Here is a 17,624-nt window from a genome sequence, read left to right on the forward strand (position 1 = left end):
GGTTTCTCCTGGCCTTCTACATCCTGATACCGTTGACCATTTCTTGGTTCCTCCGCCTTTGAGACACATGGTCACTAGGTACTCTTTTACTTGGTTTTTAAAAGCTGTAGTTGAATTAAAGTTTTTAAATTTTTGAGAAAGTTGATTATACAGTAGTAAACCACAGACAGTAGATTACTTCCTACTTATTTCTAAATGTCGATAGGGTACTACAAAGTGTCTCTTATTTCTTGTATTGTGTGAGTGAATATCACTGTTACATAAAAAAGTTATTTTATTTTTATGAATTAGTACCAATAATTCCAAAATGTAAATTCCAGACACTGTTAGTATATTTAAATATCTAAATAGGTTTTTACAAGACCAACCATACGAAACATCTGCAATACATCTGACAATACAATTTCGGGCCTTGAAAGCGTCCTTTTTACTAGAAGAGCCACACCAGATAGTTATACCGTAACTCATTGTCGATTGTACCTCAGCAAAATAAAAAAGACGAAGGTGTTGCAGACTAAGTTTTCTACCCAAATTTCTCATTTGAGAACATTTAGAATTAAGTTTTTTACATGCATTCCAACATATGTGAAATGGGTTCTCTTGTCAAGAATATTAGTTCCCGTCCACCGCATTTCCTGCATTGCTAAAACATCTACTTTGTACGTGTTCAATGTAATCTTTTCTGCTAAGTATATAACCTGAAACACCCGGACGGTGATAACAGTAGTGGTACCGCTCAATATGTTTATGGATACAACAACAAAGGAGATTAACAGCAGAATATATTTATTCTTGTACATTCTATGGATGTTACGAATATACTGCTATGACTATATATCAAAATATCATTTATGAAAAACATAAGAAATATGCAGCATATATATGCATGTGCATTTTGCATATAATCCAGTCTCGAGTCATAGAGTACATTTACATTTCTTTCGATTTTCGATATTTTTAGTAATACATCACATTTCTGTTTGTTATAATATTGTTCAAATATTTTTTGTAAATTTTTTTATTACACTATTATCCTTAATATGTGTAATACGTACTTTTAAAATAATTTTTTAAACATTTTTAATTTCCTTTGTTTTACGTTTACCCAATTTTATTTTATATTATACTACACGGATGCGAAAGGCAATAACCTGTGTTTGTAAACAGAACTAAATGCACAGGTCCATTCCAGAAAATATTTACTTCTAAAGGTTTTATGCGTTGCAGACCTTTACGTTTATTGGGAGTATTTTCATTTTATTACTTGAAGATTTTATTACGCACCAGTAAAAAGTATTATTGTATGTTCAATATTGACCATTTTCATTCTTTAGTCGCGAAGATATTTTATCCTTAAATGTAGCAAGTTTATATTTTAAAAATAATTTATTTGTTTAAACATAACACGTTTTTACATTATTTATAAGTTACAGGTAATGATTGATTAAGAGAATACTATTCGAAAGTTAACCTTAACCCTAGATGTGCAAAAACGTGTCGTGACGTGTGGTCATAATTATATTATAATAATGGCACAAACTAAACTATCTGTGTTAAAATATTGCTTGTGTATTAAATGTTTAGCAAATATACGTTATAACCCTTTAAGTGTTAGCGGTAGCTTTACTGTGACCTATAGACATGACTACTATACTTTGTCTCAAAGTGACTAGTCTGTACAGGGTAAGATATGCAATGCTAACCTTATGGGAATTTCGCCAAGACTTTGCCAGCTTTATGCAGTGGGCGAAGGCGTTCTCTATTGTTTATCTTTCAAAATAAATGGAATAAACTAGGAGTTCTTAACAAGTCCTCACGTACAATTTTATGTAATTTACAAATATCGTTTGCTAATAATTTTACATAATACTATACAATATTTGTTTCTAATAGTAACGTATCAACTTTTTTTAGTAGCAGTAGTATAATTAAATGTGCATTAAATAAACATTTGTTTTAAATTTTAAAATAATCTACTAAATGCCAAATTTAAAATGTTATTTATGTCCCTGCGATGGTAATTACTGCCATAATTTGTAAGGAATTTGTAATTTTGGTTGATACAAACTGCAAATAGTTTCTTCTAAGTTATTCAGTAATTAAGAAGCAATAAGAGTAATTCTTGTACAGAATATGTTTAAAAGCTTGATATATCCAGGGCCCTAATTAGTTTTTATTTGTTCTTCAGAGCGCGTAAACATATTCGAGTTACGATTATTTGTACCATCTTGGATGTGCTGTTACTGTTTTGTTATTGTTATTATTTGTTGGTGGCTGTTGTTGTGATTTGCAGTTGGCAATTATTGTTATTTTCTGTTGTTGGCTATTGTTATATTTGACGTAGAATTTTTACCGCAAAATGGAGGAAATTGTTCAATGAAAACGTGGAAAAGCTCTGAAACTTTCAGAGAAGCAGATAATAATAAATATTATTAATTATCATCTTAATCAGGATAACAACGATTCTGTATCAAGTGTAATTAGGAAAGTGTCAGAAATGAGCGGTGTTTGCGAAAATACTCTGTTTGGCATACGACAGGAATATTCATCACCTGCTGGATTACAATCTCCAAAAAGCAAGGCTCAAGAAGCGAAAGGTTGGTAATTCTCGTGACAATAAGTACGATGAAGATGTCAGGAGCCAAATTCGTAGAATAGTTCATCAATTTTTTCGTGACAACATACCACCAACATTAAACACCATATTAGCTGTTGTAAATGTCGAAGAAACTTTGCCCAACTTTTCACGAGTAAGGTATATGTGATTGTTTGTTAAATGAAAGTGATGTTTTATATTATTTAAACTATTAAAAGTTATTTGAACTTGAATAAATATAAATAACTTTTATTAATTTAAATAATATAAAGCATCACTTTCATTTAACAAACAATCACATATACCTAACTCCTATTTCATTTGTTAACATCTCTCCCCTCAAGAAACTTCCTCATTAATTGTCAGACAGTTACAATATTAACCGAAGATCACCCATCATCAGCAATACAGGATAGTTTAAACTATGTATCACGAAACATTAATTAAAAATTCTTGTACCGGCATGTAAGTAGTGTTTTGTTTGTTACTAATTTATTACAATTCAATAGATTATCTCTTACTAATTTTTACTTTGTCTGCTTAATCAATTTTATGCATATTAATAAACACAGACATGTAATATTGGCATAATTACTACAACCTTTTTTGATCTTTATCTTTATAAGACAGCACCCTATGCTTTATGTTTGTAAATATGGGCTTTTATAATTTCAGCATTTAATTTACTTTGTACCGTTTGACCTGAAGATGCTTTGCAAAGTGTTGAAAGCGAAACCGGTCGTTTTGGTAATAAAATTTAATTAATTGTGAGTAAGTCTTATTTTATTTATTTTACCTATTTTTTATATTATTTGTCTTATATACAAAATTAGTCTATTGCGTTACATTGATATTTATATGACAATCAGCTGTGAAAGTTGTTGGTCTTGCCGTATCACATTTTAGCAAACTACTGATTGCTTTTGTAGACAAGCAGGTTGTGTGATATAGATATCCACAGTTCGTATCATAATAATATTTGTTAGTTTCTTCCACACGTATTTTAATTTGTATTATAATCCTCTACATGTATGCTATTTGTTTATTCTGTTTACTTGCTTCAAATAAAGTTGTATAGTCCTCTTACTGAACATAGACATTCTGATATCTTTCTGATGACCTCAATTGTTATATAGAGGTCGTTGTATGTACAGAAAGCAACAACAAGAAAACGAAGAGACAAGGGTGTGATGGGTAGCTCTTTCGGGGCAAAAGACTCAGTAAAACACAGGTTTGAAATAAAAATAAATCTATTAAGTATATATATACAATAAATAAAAACTAAAAAAAGGAATTCTACGTTGTATACTTATAAAACAAAAATAAAATGAATTCTACGTTTCCGTCTGGGTCCCGCGATGAATGAATTCCCCGGCAAACGTCTATAAAAGAAAAGAAATTAATTAGTACTACTAATATACTCGCTTTCGCTTCAATTCAGCGAAAGCTCCGAATATGCTCGCAAACAAAATATTTAGCTGTGCAGACCCACGGCAATGTTCAATACACAATGCCGACGGGTTCCGCTTGGCTAAGGACAGAGTACGATCCTCAATACGGAAATCTCTGTCCCGGTTGGTTCTGTGCAGATCCACGGTAATGCTCAATACGCAATACCGATGGGTTCCGCTTGGTTAGGGACAGAGTATGATCCTCAATACGGAACTATCTCTGTCCAGAATGGCTCGCTGGTTCACTACACCGGCGAGTCAGGGAGCCTAGAGCGCTAGCTACAAGACTGTCTAATTCCGCTATTCACACGCCTTAAATAGCCGTTTGAATCCCACTACGCCATCACGTTGTAGAAGTGGATGCGCAAATATTGACACTCCCACGGTTCGAACTGTTAAACGATCAGAGCATCGTTACAAGGGTAAATTAAAAAACTTATGTAATGATGAGAGGAGTGTGAAAAGCCGAAATTAGTGGAACATTCTTAACCCTCCGACGGGCGCGCTATCGGTCCTGTATACCGTTTTTTCACGAATTTCAAGATTCCGTAAAGTATTATTAGTTAGACCTGCTAGTCCGCTCCCATTATCAAATGATTATATTAGTCTACTTACGACGCACAAACCGCGTTAGTATATGTTTTATTTAGTTGTCAGTGAGTCAACGTAGTTAACTCACATTTGTACATAGTTACATTTAGAATTAGGAGAACACATTGATAATAGTTTGTTTAAGTCAAATATGTCTTACGACGTATACGCATGTTTTTTTATATTAAATTAAAGCTGATTTTTTTCTTAATATGATGATATAAGTTTGTCAGAGAAAAAAATGGTTAGAAGATTTGGGTTGCAGCTTTTAAAAATGCGAGGTATTAAAGATAAAATAAAAAACAACTAGCGGGCAAAGCTTCTGGTTTGAAGTGGTAGTTGTGTAAGTTTTTACAGCATGCTTTAATAGATATATTAGTTATTGCACGTATGTACCAAGGGTATTAAATAGATGTTTATGCCCAGAGGGCGACGATGTTACAAACCCGAGGGCCTCTGGCCCGAGGGTTTTTAAGTTGCCCAAGGGCATATACATCTATTAATACCCGCGGTGCATATAAACTTTTATGTCATGCTAGTTCGTTATTGCATCTACAAATAAATATGTTCTAAAATATCCGAAAATTCTATTTCAGTTTAACAATATATTTGCTACGCTACGGAAATGCTGTCAAACTATAACCGTGAAAAACATTTTTGAGATCCCTAACCAAATTTAAAAAAAAGCGGAAAAATCAACGCAAAAGTTACTACCACATAAGTTGCCTACGACAAGGAATATGAAAAATTACAGCACTGGATGACAGAAAACCATGTAGAACACATGCGTCCGGGCCATAAAGTACACTTTATTCCCACGCGGGCATAAAGCACACTATTACGTAGTTGGTAACTAAGCAATAAAAACACAATAATAAACTAGTATGACATAAAATAATATACATATTATCAATTGTAAAATCAGTATCGTTGCGCCCCAACTCTATTTTAATTTAACTTTGATACCTTACGTACAAGCTGGCAATTATAATTTTATTCTTATTTTATATTTATGTAAAAATCTAAGGAAGAAATGCCGAAACAATGGAATAGCGCTCTTGTTTGCCCTATCTATAAAAAAGAAGACAAAACGAAGTGCGAAAACTATAGAGTTATAGCACAATTAGAAGTAGTCTATAAAATACTTGAAAAAATTATTAGAAAAAAATTAATAAAATGCGATAACAAAGTCATTTGGGACTACCAGGGAGGTTTTAGACCAGGAAAAACATTTACTAACCAAATAAGTATGTTAAAATTATTACAAAATATTAGATACGAACAAAACTTAGGATTACATATGCTATTATTAGATTTTAAACAAGCATGTGACCCCCTTGAAATCGAATGATGTTATATGAGGCCATGAGAATATTAGAAATACCAGAAAATCTTATACGGCTAGTCAGAATGACGCTTAGGATCACAATGAGTACGGTAACAATAGAAGGAAGCTTTTTGAGACAGTTCACAGTGAATAGAGGTTTAAAACAAGGGGATCCGCTATCAACAAATTTATTCAACCTAGTATTAGAACAAATCGTCAGAAGATTAAGTATGAGCACAAACAGGACTATTTTCAATAACAGGAAACAGTGCATAGCGTACTCGGATGATGTGGTGATACTAGCGAGAACAAAAAAAAAAACATTTAAAAAAAAGTTTTTTTAGTAATTTACAGAAGATGCGAAAAGATGCGGATTAATAATAAACAAAACAAAAACGCAATATATGGAAATAAGAGGAGACATAAGAAATAATAACAAATATATCAAAATGTATGAAGCAGAGACTGTTTATAGTTTTCAAAAAGTGTCAGAATTTGAATACTTAGGAATAACCCTAACAAACACGGGAAAAGAAGAAAAAGATATAGACAAAAGATTAATGAAGGGAATCAGTGCAATTGGGTTACTAAATTCATCACCGAGAGCAAAAAATGTGTCAAGAAAAGCTAGACTGCGAGTCTACGAGACAGTAATCAGACCAGTAGTAAGGAAAAAAAGTAGAGATCTGAGAAAGAAAGGTGCTCAAAAAAATCTTCGGAGAAATAAAGACGGCAGAGAATATTTGGAAAAATCGAAAAAATAAAGAAATTATAAGGATGTATAAAAGACCAGCAATTACGGCAAAACTACGAGCACAAAAAGCGCACATTATATGAATGTCAGAGAATAGAAATTTTAAAACAATACAGAAGAAGGGAAAATGGCAGAACAGAAGAGGACATCCAAAGAAAAAATGGTTGGAAGCAGAAAAGCAAGACTTGTCAGAAATAGGCGTGAGAAAGAGCAAGGGACCGAAAAAAATAATCAGTTTTTAGAAGCCAGCGCATATATATAATATAGTTTGAAATTTAATGAACTACGTTATGAACTTAGTAATCCTGCAGTGGAATCTTGTACTATAATAGTTGTTGAAATTACGTCATTTTGTGCCAAAGCGCGCCCGACGATGTAAGTAAAATTAGTTTTATTATGTTTGAATTTTATCTGTCTTTATCACTATTTATTTATTAAAAATGTTTATTTGCCATAAAAGGTGATCTTAGATCTCAGAGGCATTTGTAAGAAAATAAACAACATACAAAAGTTGTATTAATTGTAAAAAAAACTTCTAAAAGTTTTAAAAACTATTTGACGGCAACAGAGTTACAAGTGTTGGCTGATTTTATCAGATGTCGAGAATATAATGGACTTTATCTATTAAGAAAAAGGTGAGGTTGACGAAATTATACAACTTAGCGACTCAGAACTATACGGAGACGAAAATTTTCAAAATACGGATTTTATGGAAATCCAGAAGATTGAATATTTGTTCTACATTGCCAAAGATGACGAAAATGTATGTAAACATTTTTTATGCAAGATGCTTAATATTAAGACCTACCAAGATTGTGTACTTTTATGCAATTGTATGAATGGAAATATTGGGAAAAATATTATTTTTTTAGGAATACGATTTATGTTATTGTTAAAAAATAATATTTTATTTTTGTACTTTTTTAAAATAAATGATTTAATTTATCTACCTTAAGTTTAGGATTGTTCAGAATTTAATATAAGGATAGATATGTCTTGTGAATTTAATCTATACATTTTTCTGCGTGCATAAATTGAAGGCGCGCACTACTGTTATTTTTAAAAGCGCGCCCACCCGAGGGTTAATAAATGCTTTGTATTATATTAGTTATTGGAGAAGCATAAACTTGCCCTTTTTTATTTTGTGCTATGATTTGGCATGTATTATTAATCCATACCCTCGAAAAAAAAATAATTGTGTATTTATCAAATATATATTTTTCTGTTTGAAGCTTGTAATTTTAGGTAATCATTGTGTGGTTTTGATTTATTTGTCTCTACCTCCCATATTTTCCTTTGCTTATATTCCGAGAATATATCTTAGAAAGTAATATTACCTAACTACAAATCTAATATTTTACATCGAAAATTCGAATATTCATTTGAAATTACAAAATTTATATTTCTTTAAAAATATTACACCATAGATCCTTTAAAAAAAACTCAATATTAAAAAGAGAACATCTTGCGCGAAATATGGAGTAGTTGACACGTGTTGAATGTAAATAAGACGAAAGCAATAAATCCTTAGATGACGTTTCATCTTCACATTTACGGGTAATGGGAAAGTAAAAAAGCTGATTGGAAATAAATTGGACCCTCGGCGAAGTGGCTTCGGAGCGTCATAGCACCATCTAGGGAATATTTCCATATATTCCGAAATGAGGAAATTTACCTATAGAAAGTTCGTGAACTCCTGTTGCGGTGAAGGTGGACTGAAAATCTTGTAGGTGTGGTGTGGAGTAATTAGCTTCTAAAAGTTATTGCATATATACATTTTACGATCTAAACGCCCTACTAGTTTTAAAATACCTTTAAAAGAAGCTTCAGTCGATATTTCCAAGTAACTATAAAGAAAAGGTCATTTTTTTAATTAAATGTTTCTACAGTATTTAACTAGCAAGTTTGTTTATTAAATTTTTAAGACTTTTGGAAATTGGAAAACTCTATATCTAAATTAGAACATCCAAGAGATAACTTTAATTAATTGATGAATTCGACCGTTACTTGATGGAAATTCATTTTATGTAACAATAAAACACTGAAAACTTTGTTTTCAAAACTTCCACAAAATTTATTTTAAATTTTTATCACTACAGCTGTTTCGGCTGATTGCCTTTCTTAAGTGATCTGTTTTTGATATGGCTTTACACTTTATAGTCTCTAATGAAATAGGTTGAGCAATGGAGAACTGTTTGTCTCAAGCTGGTCATTCAGAATTATATCTGTGTTTTTTAATTTGTTAATTTCCATAGATTCTAAGATAGATAGCTTAATACCTTTATTTTAAATGTTAAGAATTTTAAATTCGTCAATAAAATCATGATTATGATCTAGAAGGTGAAGTGCGTATGTAGAATCTGTTTTTCCTTCCTATTCCTGTTTTATAAAGCCCTTTTATGTTCTGCTATTCGTTTATTAAAATTTCTACCAGTTTGACCAATGTAAGTTTTTGGGCAGTCGCCACATTTAAGTTTGTACACACCACTGTGTAAGTGTTTTTTATGTTGGCTCTTGTTGTTTTTAATATATTTGCCTAGGTTGTTATTTGTTCTCAAAGCTGGTGCTATTCCTTTCTTTTTTGTGTGTTTGGCTATTTTTGTTGATATTTTGCCTGTATATTTAATCGAGCAAAAGGTACTGGGTTCTTTCTCTGGTCGTGGAAATACTAAGTGCAGGGCTTTTTTTGTGTAGTTTTTGATTTAACATTTTATTAATTGTTTGTTCGTTGTATCCATTGTTTACTGCTATTTCCTTAATAATATTTATTTTGTCTCAAAATTGTATCTTGACATCGGAATTGCTGTTAATCTATGTAACATAATATGATATACTGCCAGTTTATGTTGTGTGGGATGGGATGATGAATTATGAATAGTCGTGTCAGTATAGGTAGGTTTCTGAAATATGGAGAAGTCATGTTTGTTTTTAAGTCTGATAATTTTTACATTTAAAAAATTTTTATGGATTGATTTTGTTCTGTTTCTATTGTAAATTCAATATGGCTATAAAGTGAATTAATATACGATAAAAATTGGTCGAGTTGCCTGTCAGTTCCTGTGAACTCACCTGATACGTAGACGACGTACTAATATGTTTCACAGGAACTAACAGGCAACTCGACCAATTTTCTAAATCTTCTTTCTACCATTTATGTTACTTGTTGGTTTTCTCTTTGTAGTGGTTCTTTTATCATGAATACACGTGCTTCTTTTGGATTCTCAAATTAACAGTTTGAACACTTAATATTAATAGTTATTTATGTATTAAGGACATAAAGTAGAAGATTGGGCCCGAGGACGACTATCTTACAAACACTAAAGCCTCTGGCCCGAGTGTTTATAAGTCGCCCGAGGGTGTGTATATACATACACATCTATTAGTGCCCACACTGAGTACAAACTTTTATGTCATACTAGTTTGCTAACGTATCCACAACCTACATATTTTTAAAAATTGAGAAAATTCATCATGGTAGGGCGAGCAATACCGTTGTTAGAGTAAATGATGTCATATATGATCATAAATGAACATCTACTGCTGCCAAACCTAAAAAATGAAAGATGTTCAATCTATCTACCACCTTGTGTACTTTTGTAACTTAAATAATAAATGTTACTAAAATTGAAAAATAAAATATATTATTAAATTTATAATTTATTATTTTTGACTTGCATATTATTTGTTTATTTCACTTTGGGAAGGGTTACCGTAAACACACTTGTTATATCCTATGATAGGACATAATAAGCGGACGTTATGGCCTTTAACGCCCTGTTGTATAAGAAAAAAATTGAATGTTAGAGCATGAAGTTTTTTTAAAGGAGTTATACAATTTTTAAAGGAGTAAAAAAGGCCTGGATTGAAGCAGCAATAAATTTTCTGTTGCCTTGACTGCACTTTTTCGGTAATTCTATGGTAAATCCATATAATTATACATAAATTCAACTGAATATAAATCCAACCACATAATATAATCAACAAACGTCAAAATATCAGCAACTGTCATAGAGTACTTCAAACACTTAATTTGTCATAGACTACTAAAAATATGCATATATATTTTGTAGGTGCTGTAAAATAAAAAGTAAAAAGTCTCAATTTTAGTTTTTAGATAATGTAAAGTGAAAAATGTACCACTGGTGTTACCGACTGATTACGCTCATCGAGCAGCATCCATCCCTCGGGCCACAAAGGCCCTCTAACTGGATTATGTTGCTCTCCAAGCGTTGTCATCTTAATCACACCCATGGTGTATAAATAACTATTTTATCAGAAAGCAATAAATTAATTTTTTACATCCTTTGATACCTGACGGATCCTTTGATCATTTGTTGTATTAGTTTATTGCATTAGTTCTTATATTCTTTCAAATTAGATCAGTTACTGAGGGTTTTTACCTCCGAATTCTTTATAACTCAATCGATTCATTTGAAATTTTGTGTGTTGGTAAATAATTACTCAAGGAACAAAATTTATATAGTGCCGATGTGCGCTTCCACCCAGGGGGTGTTTGCCACCCCTTTTTGAGGGTGGAAATTTTTTCACTAAAAATAACTACGCTATTCCATAGAAGAATAAATTTCAAACAAAAAATGTGGTAAAATTTTTTTTCGCTAGATCAATACTTTTTGAGTTATTTGCTGTTGAAATGTGTCATTTTTCGTTAAAAAAAAACATGTTTTTCAAAGGTTTTTTAAGAATAGCTCTGAAACTAAGAGTTTTATCAAAAAAGTGTAATGACTAAAATTAAAGTTCATAAGAAAACAAAAAGATAGGCTTTCTAATGAACATTTTCAGTTCAATATTAACTGAGTTATGGCTGTTCAAAAAAGGTTTGTTTTTGTTTTTGTCTTTTAATACGAGTATTTAACGTTAAATAACCAAAAAGGGGTACATTTTTCGACAAAAACTCATATGTTTTTAAAAGGACTTAAAAAGACCTTTAAAATGAGGGGTGGTAAAAGTCCTTTGCACCAACTGTACGTGAGATACGATCAAGAAAACGATGTATTTCTCAAATTTTGTTAAAAAAAAACGCAATAAAACTAACGTCATGTTCACTAGGATTAAAATAAATTGTTTTCCCTATAGAATTCACTTTTTTTCAGTGTTTTTTGTATTATACAAAAGTTTAGCCACTTTAGAATACCCAGTTTTTGAAAAAAGTATGATTACTTTTTTTTGTAAATTAAAAAAAAAAAAATCTTTTCATTATAATAACTTCAAAACTATAAAAGATACGTAAAAGATGACACAATACAAAAAAAAAGGTTTTTTTTAACAAAAATTTCCATTTTTTAATTTTTTTTTGTAGCTTAAAAAATAACGGAGATATAGTTGGTTGGAATTTGCTTTATAGCGCATGAACCACTGGTCTCCGACCCTTTGACCATTCACCCTTTAAACATGAAGGACTATAGAATGTTTTAATATTCCTATACTTATAGCCCGTTAAATTACCTGTAAAATCGTTCTTTTATGCATGTTGTAGCATCAAAATTAACCGAGTTGTTGTAAAAAAACCAATAGTACTTTTTAGAATAAATTTTGGAGCATGGAAAAATTTTATAATTTGGAGAATTTCAATGGAACTTATAGACATTATAGTAAGGTCGAAGATTTTTCAGCCTTACTTCAACAAATGAGGTACGAATCTTTTAGCCACCACTAAAAATAGTGCTGTTAAATTATCATCTCTTTTTCCGACTGTAAGTGCTCTGGATGAACATACCAAAAGGGTTTATTTACAAATCCAGATATGGTTGGGAAATAACATCTTAAATATTTTGGATTGGGGTTGGTCTAAAAGTAGAGATTCTTTAACCAATTAAAATGCAAAGTTTACCAGCTCCAGAAGAACTGTTGAAAATGATTTTTTGAAATTGTACAAAAGGTTGCGGATCAGCGTGTGGCTGTCGGAGGCTGGGATTATTGTGCAATGCAACATGCGGAACATGCTGTGGTGACAATTGCCAAAATTGTCCTCCAGTAAACGAAGACCAATTGGACGGTGAACATTATGATTCCGATGATGAATAGATATTCATATTCATTTATTTTATACCTCGTTTTATATAAATATGATTTATTTTTAGTTTTTTGGAAAAGAAAAAAATTGTAATATATTATAAACTAAATTTTTTCTATTTATGTCCATGTCTAAGTTAAGGATTTAAGGATTTTATTTTCATCAAAAGGGGTGCTTGTAAGGATTGAAAAAGTTGGCTCATTTTATAAGTAAAAAATTAATTTTTGTCTACAAACCATGCACTCTAAAAATGTTTCAAATCTTTCAAAATATTTTTTAATTCATTTTTGACAAAGGGGGTGATTGTGAGGGTTGAAATGTTGAAATTATAATAAAATGTTATTTTATAAGCAAGAAATTAATTTTTGTTTATTAAAATGCACCCAAGAAATGTTTCAGACCAATAAAAATATATTGGATTAATTTTTTAAAAAAGGGGTTAGTTGTGAGGGTTGAAATGTTGAAATTATTATAAAAAGTTATTTTATATGCAAAAAAATAATTTTCGTTAAATAAAATGCACTCAAGAAATGTTTCACACCGATAAAAATATTTTTTAATTCATTTTTGTCATAAGGGTGGTTGTAACGGTTAAAAATTTCCTATAAATAAAATGTTATTTTATAGCTAGGGTATTAATTGTTTATTTGTATTTAAATACATATTTGAAATGTCTTAACCTGCTACGACATTTTTTTCATATTATTTTTATAAAAAGCATTAGCTTTTAAGGGTTTTTAAAGGGTTTTAAGGGTTGAAAATTGTAAATAATTAATTTTCATATTAGAGAACACATTACAATATTTACCTTATTCGAATAAACAAGATTTAAGTGCATAAAATAACTAAATCCGTGTTTTTCCCAGTTTTTTCAATTAGGGGTAGTTTTCACCCCTTAAAAATAAAAAGCCCACTTAGAGCGTATATAACTTTTGAAGTGGAGGGTAAGATAAGCTTAACTTGAAATTTTCAAAGAAATCGATGCAGTTACAAAAAATTCGGAGGTATTACCATATTTTAAGCCTCAGTAACTGGGCTAAATATAGATATATGAGTTAAATATAATTTCAAACTTTTAACGGCATAAAAATGGTTACATTTTTTTTACAATCTGTTACAATCCATATAATTAATAATATGGATCTAGTTTTGAAGAGAGGAGCATTTTTTCATTTCAAAAGATTAACAAAATCCATAGCATTTACAATACATAAAAGAACAGGTTTTAAATATTTATATGTAATTTGTCTAACCTTGTTTTTGTATCTTGTCTTTAATATACTTAAAACTTTGGAGTTTCGGTTTTTCTTGCCGCGAATTCAAGAAACAAGTCTCTTAAAATATAGCTTTTGGCTACCTAAAATCAACTTTATCATAAGAACCGCTTCGCTTAAAAAGTTTATGCGGAGTTACGGCTTTTAAAAGAAAAAAATATACATATACCGCAAACATCCGACAGATGACATTTTTCGGCCAATTCGTGTCCCTTAAATATTGACATAAAACGTCAGTGTTTGACACATTAGTTTAAAAAAGCACAAGGAACCGAAACGAGAAATTCTTGTAACATGCAAATAAAATTCTTTTCTGCGCCTCAAGAGCTTTTCTACAAAAATATATCTCAGAATACCAACATTGAAGGGACATTTCCCCGATGTGATATATTATATCGATAAAAACGAATCATAAAACAAACAAAAACAGACACTTTTCCAGCATTCAAATGCAGAAAAAATCTTTTTAACTTTTCTCTCCTTGAATCCTTCCCCAAGGAAACTCGTTTCCATTCCTTCGTTCCATGACGTCACCAACTGGAATGCTTCCAAAACATGACGACATCTCAAAAATCCTTGGAACCGTTTATGTGTCTCGTGGGCGTCTATTTCCGAATATTTTCTACAGGACCGTAATATTACTCTTAGCCAAAACATATAGTAATTTCAGTCAAAACATACATTTATATATTTACATATATCTTCATATATAGTCACGATTTTTGTCCAAGCTAATATTCAAAATCCAGTAAACGGATTGCAATAAAATTTTGTGAAGGTGTATTTGTTGATCCAACTTAGAAGATAGGATATTTTTAATTTCGATGAATGGACCCTTATTTTTTTTAATTGTAAATTCAAAATGATTTATACATCTTCACCTCTACAGTTTTAGTTCATTTGATCGATGTAGTTATAAAATATCATAAAATGATGATTAACAAACGTCATATAATATATGGCTTAGACCATATACCATCAGATATCAACTTTTATTAGTTGTATATGAAGTATTTTAAAAAATGTGATTTTAACTGAAAAGTAAAATATTTTTATTTTTGATATTAAAAATTAATATAAACGAAATATGTTCAGAATTAAAAATAGTAATTAAATGTTCAACATTGTTTATTAACAATAACCCAGGACATATGAAAAATGCTATTAACACAGTTAAAAGTAAGAAAAAGGGATACTTACAAGCGTCAAAGTGCTTTAATGTTCCCAAATCAACCATCAAGCTATACGGCAAACGCAGCAAAAACTCAAAAGAACAATACCGGTACAAATGGGTCGAAAACCAGTTTTATTAGCAGAAATGGAATAAGACTTGGTACAGTAATGTTTGGAAATGGATGGAAGATATTATGGTCTAGTAGGGTAGACCGGGGGAATCCCGACACCTTAAGACTATTTGAATTTTCAGATTTATTCTATATTAGTTAGGTTTCTTATGAAAATACCAATCCTATAATTCGAGTTTTACGCGTCCATTGGGTATGTAATATTGGTAAAACAATGTCATTTACGTATTTAAAAACAATATTTTCCTAACTTTAGCAAAGTGTCGGTATTTCCCCGATCACCGGGGTAATTCCGACAGACGTTTGCGGTAAGAAAATAATGAGACAACTGATGGTATCGCTATATACGAAAACAGAAAATACTTAAACAAAAACAAGATAAGCAGATACATAAGTAGAAATAATAAAAATCAAAAGTTGTTTCTACAACAAAGAACTTAGTTCATAGAACAAAAGTCACGCTGATAGTTTTCTGGGCAATCGTACCCACTGCACTCAGCGTGAGCCCGTTGTCCACAAAACACACATCTGTACCATAGTTCAGTTTTTACACCAAACTCACCACAAATTAAACACATTTTAGTGTTTTCGGAAAATAATTCAAAACTGTCATCAAATTCGTTGTCATCACATATTTTTGATTCATCTATACCGTCTTCGGAAGAGGATTCTTCCGAAATTAATTTGTCTTCGACACCTTCTTTCTTTTTGTAGCCTTGCGTTTTAATGCGCTCAATTTTATTTGGGATTTATTTTTGACTTTTAATTGTTTACTTTTTTCACTCTTCAACATTTTTAGCTTCAGATTCGGGTTGACCTTTGGATCCTGTACAGCTTTTTCTAGTCTATGCTTGGCTTTTAAGCCCCTTATTTCCTTTTTTTTTTCTTTATGTCTTCCAAAACCGTTTTCATAGTAGTGTCATAATTATGACTGTGGTGTTTCACAGTCATAATTACTGAGTGTTGTTTTCTGAAATTTTTTGTCTTTGTCTTTGAAATGTCTTTGAAATGAGATAAATTCTCAGAGGATTTCGGACAAGCATTTGGTTCAACATTCGTTTTCAAACTACCATGTAATGGATTTTCATAAATCCCACTTAAATCTATGCTGATTGTTGTCTTGATTCCAAATTTCTATACCGTATCTTTTGGATTATGTTTTAAAATCTGACAAGTTTTGACACAACTCTCATTAGCACTTGCAAGCTCCCCAGTGACATTTTGATTGTGTTTATGAAGAGTTGCACCAAGTGCTGGTTCATAAACATTTTCAGGGTCAACGATGACTGGAGTTTGAGTGTCTTGCTCGGTAACAAAGTCTAGATCTAGGGTTTAGTCTATCTAGTTCAGGGTTTAGTGCTTTAGTGATCTTAATCTAAAAGATTAAGATCACTAAAGCACTACCCTGAAACTCTATTGTCCATCGTTGCGACTTTCAAATTTCATTAAATATAGACGCTATGTCATACATATAAATCTTCTGAAATTGGTTTTCCTTCAAGAACCCGTCACACTGTGGGTTGAATGCTTTCTTCAGGGGGCCATAAAACGATAAATTCAAAGGCTGTAGTTTATCTGATGTGTGAGGTAGCATTGGGACAACATGTATATGAGTAGATCTACAATAATCATAACTATCAAGAGAGATGTGACTCTCTAGATTGTTCATGATCAACAAGACGGGATCTTTCTTTGTTGGTTTTACGTTGTCTTTGAAATGTGTGAGCCACTCCATGAAGAGGTCTTCATTTGACCAGCCATTATGGGAGCATTTGTAAATTACTCTAGCTGGTCCACGTTTCTCTAACTGAGATGACTATTTGCCTAGGATATATAAACATGGGCGGTATGTATGCACCTGAAGCACTCAAAGTGCAGGCAATCGTAATGTTTCTGCCTCTTTCTCAACTTGTGATAGAGCGGACCTGATGTTGGTCCTTCGTAGCTAAAATCTTTCCAGGTTTTTGGACCATAGATATACCGGTTTGGGTGCATTTGTAAATTACTCTAGCTGGTCCACGTTTCTCTAACTGAGATGACTATTTGCCTAGGATATATAAACATGGGCGGTATGTATGCACCTGAAGCACTCAAAGTGCAGGCAATCGTAATGTTTCTGCCTCTTTCTCAACTTGTGATAGAGCGGACCTGATGTTGGTCCTTCGTAGCTAAAATCTTTCCAGGTTTTTGGACCATAGATATACCGGTTTTGTCCATATTAAATATTCTAGTGGACTTAAAAGGATGTTTTTTGTAAACTGCTTCCAAATTGGAAAAGTATAAACCCACTTCAGAT

This window comes from Diabrotica undecimpunctata, chromosome 6, assembly GCF_040954645.1.
Source record: "Diabrotica undecimpunctata isolate CICGRU chromosome 6, icDiaUnde3, whole genome shotgun sequence".
In the NCBI taxonomy this organism is placed as follows: domain Eukaryota; kingdom Metazoa; phylum Arthropoda; class Insecta; order Coleoptera; family Chrysomelidae; genus Diabrotica; species Diabrotica undecimpunctata.